Source organism: Aethalodelphis obliquidens, unplaced genomic scaffold, assembly GCF_003676395.1.
Source record: "Aethalodelphis obliquidens isolate GAN/ISIS:26980383/991018 unplaced genomic scaffold, ASM367639v1 scaffold566, whole genome shotgun sequence".
NCBI lineage: Eukaryota > Metazoa > Chordata > Mammalia > Artiodactyla > Delphinidae > Aethalodelphis > Aethalodelphis obliquidens.
Window position 1 is genome coordinate 4900 of NW_020838478.1, and position 5785 is coordinate 10684.

The 5785-nt window shown below is 42.4% G+C and overlaps 1 pseudogene; it reads left to right on the forward strand.

Annotated features, from left to right (window-relative positions):
- The first annotated feature begins 287 nt into the window (after nucleotides 1–287).
- On the forward strand, nucleotides 288–2572 carry LOC113616814 (transcriptional adapter 2-alpha pseudogene; annotated as a pseudogene).
- Nucleotides 2573–5785: the final 3213 nt, after the last annotated feature.

Here is a 5785-nt window from a genome sequence, read left to right on the forward strand (position 1 = left end):
GATTTTTGTGTTCATGAATCTATGTTCTATGAGTGAGACTGGCTTAGAATCTTCCTTTTTCATAGTATCCTTGTTGAGAATTTTATTTATTTATTTATTTGTTTATTTTTATTATTATTTTTTGTGGTATGCGGGCCTCTCACTGTTGTGGCCTCTCCTGCTGCGGAGCACAAGCTCCGGACACGCAGGCCCATTGGCCATGACCCACGGGCCCAGCCGCCCGATGGCATGCGGGATCCTCCCGGACCAGGGCACGAACCCGTGCCCCCTGCATCGGCAGGTGGACTCCCAACCACTGCGCCACCAGGGAAGTCCCAAGAATTTTATTTTTTAACAGCTTTATTGAGCTATAATTGACACAAATTCTTATTAAGTTCTGGTATCAAGATTATGTTTACTTCCTAAAACGTGCTGGAAATTGTGTCTTATTTTCTATTTATATCATATTAGAATTAGTTGTTCCTTGATTGCCTTTTCTTATGAAGAAATCTGATCCTAATGCTTCTTTTTGGTCAAATAATTGTTGACTGTTGATTCCATCTCTAGGATAGTTACAATATTATTCAGATTTTCTACTTTTTCTGGTGTCTGTTTCAATTTAGAAAGTTTTTTTTTCTATGATCCCTTTTGTATCATTTAGATTTTTTTTTTTTGGCACATGAATTGAAAGAAAATAATGAACCAATTTCACCAGTTTAAGGATATCATGAAGCAGAAATGCAGAAGTCCAGAGCAGAAGTAACCAAACAACAGGAGGCAATATCTAGATAAGAGGAGGAAAGGGTGCCACCCTGAGCTGTTTTGTGCAGGTCTAAGAATGAGTTAAAATTTTTATTTAGGCGGAGGAGGGGGACGCGGTGAGGGGGGTGGTGGTCAGCTTTGGTGTATGTGTTGGCCAGTTCTGAAATCTCCTTGAAAGATTCCTACATTGAGGAAGATCAAAACAACAGTCTTTGCCAACTGGGAAATGGACCGTTTGAGTTCCTTTAGCATGTTTCACTCGAGGATTTGAGTACAAGAAACATCAAAGTATTCACACTTACTAAATAATGACCTCAGATTTTCCTGTTCTTGACCCCAGCTGGACTGCTCAAGAAGAAATGGCCCTTTTAGAAGCTGTGATGGACTGCGGCTTTGGAAATTGACAGGATGTAGCCAATCAAATGTGCACCAAGACCAAGGAGGAGTGAAGCATTTCATCAGTAACCATCTGTTTGCATCTACCCTGCTGAACCTGAAGCAAGCAGAGGAGGCAAAAACTGCTGACACAGCCATTCCATTTCACTCTACAGATGACCCTCCCCGACCTACCTTTGACTCCTTGCTTTCTCGGCACATGGCAGATTTCAATGAGGAATTTGACAATTATTCAGAAGAGGACTTGAGAGACATTGATTTTGTTGAAGATGACTCGGACATTTTACACACTCTGAAGATGGCTGTTGTAGATATCTATCATTCTAGGTTAAAGGAGAGACAAAGGAGAAAAAAAATTATAAGAGACCATGGATCAATCAACCTTAGAAAATTTCAGTTAATGGAACGGCGGTATCCCAAGCTAGTCCAAGAGCCTTCAGAAACAATGAGGCGATTTGCAAGGATAGTGGCGCCGGTGGAGCATGACAAGTTCATTGAAAGCCATGCATTGGAATTCGAACTCCGAAGGGAAATCAAGAGGCTCCAGAAATACAGGACAGCAGGCATTACCAATTTTTGTAGTGCCAGAACCTAGGATCACCTCAGAAAGACTCCAGAAGAGGAACGTCTCAAACGCCCTGTGCTCCCAGAGGTTCTCCAGTACATCCAGGACCGTAGCGCCTGCCAGCAGTGGCTCCGCCGGCAGGCTGACGTTGATTCTGGCCTGAGTCCTTCCGTACCAATGGCTTCGAATTCAGGTGGACGAAGTTCACCGCCCTTGAACCTCACTGGCCTCCCTGGCACAGAGAAGTTGAATGAAAAAGAGAAGGAGCTCTGTCAGATGATGAGGTTGTTCCCAGGAGCCTATTTGGAATACAAATCTGCTCTACTGAACGAATGTAACAAGCAAGGAGGCTTGAGACTGGCACAGGCAAGAACACTCATCAAGACAGATGTGAACAAAACATGGGAAATCTATGATTTCCTCATCTGAGAAGGACACATCACTGAAGCCTGAGGCTCTCTGGGCCTAGTGGGCCAAAGGACAGTACGGGCATTCTGGAGTTTGTTTCTGAGCTGAATTCTCCTTGTAAAAAGAGGGGAAGAAACAAAGGAAACCTTAACTTGTATGAATGTCTACTTTCTTCTCCACCCTGCTTTAAAATACTCCTGTTGTTGGTACTGTGCTGCAGAGTTACGTGCTAGATAAGCTATTATTAATTGTGTGCGGGCACTCTTTCCTAACACCTCTTGTAACGAAAACAAGAACCATGGTACCTCACATCACAGTGTTGGTAGAAATAGAACTAAACCAGTCTTTAGTCCCAGGAGTCCAGCTCAGATCCTTGTACTTGCTTGGGAGGTTGGTTTGCCGATTATCTGTTTTGCCTTCAAACATTACAGACAGATTTAAAATAAAGAGGTTATAGAGAGAGAAAGCTTTCTTCTTATGTCTGAGGATTTTTTTTAAGCTGACAACTTATGTTTATGAGCAAAGAGGAGGAAAATCTCCCCATGATGGTCTTGTCCCAAACTGCATCTTCAACTTTAATGTCTGGCTTTGTAACTTGCAGTCTGGCTGTCTAATCTGCAGTAGACTTTTGAGGAGGCGGCACCGGATATAAAACGTCTCTGTTAGTTTTAGAATTAATGGATTAAAATGTTTTGCTACTTAATTTGTGGGTGTGTCAAATATTCTGGTAACTAAAGCACACTTAGGGTGTTGGAGGCACACCTCATCATGCTGCACTGTCTCTGCTAACATGTGTGTCCTGGGCTCACCCTGTTCTCACCCTTGGCTTCCCTGGGTGCCAGACCCCTGTGGATGGAGGTGATGCAATTAACCTCAGTGTTGCTTAGATTAAGACCTAAACCCTAATTTCTCAATGGTGAAAGGCTAGCCTACAATAAGGAGTTACTTGTAAAACAAAGGGAAAGCCTTTTCATATGTGGAACTCACTAGTTATGAGGGTGAGTGACCCCACCATATCTGAAACTTCGTCTTCAAATCTTTCTGCACAATAAGAAGCCAAACTCTGAGTCAGGGTTTTCCCTTTTCTGTTAGAAGCAACGTTGTATAGAAATACTTCAGAATCCGCACAAATTACCTCCAGTAGCTGACTGATTCTTTAATTCCTTCAACATTCAAAATATCTAATTCACATATTACATGCTTTGTTGGAAGTATCTGCTCAAACTTCTTGACTGATGTAAATATGCATGCAGTTTGCTAATAGATTTCATCTATGGGGTAACAAATGAAATGGAAACTCTTAGGATCTGAGGGAAACAGAATAAAAGACTTCAGTGTTTAAAAAAAATATTTTAGGGCTTCCCTGGTGGCGCAGTGGTTGAGAGTCCGCCTGCCGATGCAGGAGACACGGGTTCGTGCCCCAGTCTGGGAAGATGCCACATGCCGCGGAGCTGCTGGGCCCGTGAGCCATGGCCGCTGAGCCTGCGCGTCCAGAGCCTGTGCTCTGCAACGGGAGAGGCCACAACAGTGAGGGGCCCGCGTATCGCAAAAAAAAAAAATTATTTATAAACCGTATCACAGACAAAGGACCTTTCTCTATAATAGATAAAGAGTGCTTAGAAATTAAGAAAAAGGTTAATGACTATATAGGAAAATGAGCAAAAGAAATGAAGTTTTCAGGTAAAGAAATATAAGTGGCTTTTAAAATATGAAGAAATGCTTGAAATAATTCATGATAGAGAAATGCTAACTAAACACTTCAGCAATGTATCACTTCTCACCCATCAGATTGATAAAAATCTCAAAGATTTTGCTCATGTTCAATTTTACTAGCTGATCCAAATTTACTTTCAAATCGGTTGCATGAATATATACTCTCACTAGTAATGTGTGAGGGTTTCTTTTCTCTACAGATCAACAAGAAAAAGATAGACCACCCAATTAGAAATGAGCAAGATGCTTGAATTAACAGAAAATTAGAAAATCCAAGAAAGTGTTGCCTCTGTGGAGGATGGAGAGGGAAGAAATTGGATAGGAGTAAAGGCTAATAGGGTAATAGGCTGTAGAGTAAATAGTCTCCTTTTTCACCTGGCACGTGAGTACAGGCTTCCATTGTAATGCTTTAATTCTTTAAAGAATATAGGTATGTTCTACACAATTCTTTTGTTTGTATAGCTTACTTTGCAGTGAGCTTTTAAAAATTTTTTTTAAAGTAGCCTGCAGACTCTAATGTTCTGACACTTGTTTATATCTCCTTAGTGTTTCAGCATTGGTAGGCATGTGGTCCGAGTCCAAAGAGACAAAGGTGAAGATTTAAACAACTGGCTTACTATAAAATAATTAGTTTGCTTCAATCGCTCTCTCACCCAGAGCTCAACTGTCATTTCCACAATTCAGGTTCTGTCCCTGACAACACCCAACTCACCCAACAACACCCAATTCATTTTTATTACTCTGAACTATGGTAGCAATGACAAAATACCTTCTCAGACTAGCTTAGGCAGAAAGCCAATTTATTGGGTCATAACTGAACTAGGGGAAGGGTGTGGGAAGAGCTGCTCTCAAGATAAAGGGGAATGAAGGGCTGGTCTGTGCCTTCCGATTCCTCTCTCACCATCATTTCTCTGATTTTCTAAGTGAATTAGTTTCCTTTTTCTTGCACAGTTAACCTACTCCCAGACTGGAACCATAGCTTCTGGAGTTCCCAGGCTCATCTCTACCACCTTTACCAAAAGGAGGGACTTCCCCCTTCCCCTTAGTGTCTATTCAAATAAAGGACATCAGTAGACCTGAGACACACACACACACACACACACACACACACACGCACCCTGCTGTGACTGGGGGTCAGGCTTTCATGATCAGCAGTCCCCATTAGATTCCTAAGTTGATGGTACAAAGAAACAAGAGTTCTTCAGAAGAAACAGCATGCTGTTCTAAGAAGGAGGAAGCCATGTTGGATGTATGCACTGTAGATGTCCACCTTATAGATGATTTATATTTTCTTCCTTTTATTTTATGGGTGTTTTCTCTCTTCTGACTGTGATTTCAAGGGCATCATGCCATTCCAGATGTCAAATTCCACCTTCCCTGTTACTTTCTTGGGGCATTTCAGAGACTACCTGTGAAATGGAAAAGTACACTGATTAGTCATTAGACGTCCAAGGCAAACATGCCTTTGAGAGTTTTTCTTGGGGTTAGGGGAGAATGAAAGAAAAGCCCAGCTTGATGCTGGGAGGGGTAAACTGTTAGGGTAGGTCTGGGTGGGTCTTGCAGGAACAGGGAGTAACTGGGGAACACCTTGCCTATGAAAACTGAACACCAGACCTACCACTGACTTGTTAAGTGACCATGGGTGATTCCTTTCTCTTCTTGGGGCTCCATATTCTTTCTATTCTAAATATGAAGAATTTGGCTGTAATGGTGCCCAAGGGGAGCCAGCCCTGCTTCTTTGTGAGAAAGTGAGGTAGCTATTGGGGCTATGAGAGATGATGCAACAGTAACTGCCATTTCTCCCTGTAAATAATCCTTGGGGAAGGGCCCAAGGTGCTTTCCAGGATGGAGGTGGATATTTCCTGGTAGAACTAAGAAAATGCACCCCTTGTCCCTTGTGAAACCACAGACCCACCCTTGGCACCCGGCCAAGCTGGAGCTGCATAAAACTAGGTTTGGCCT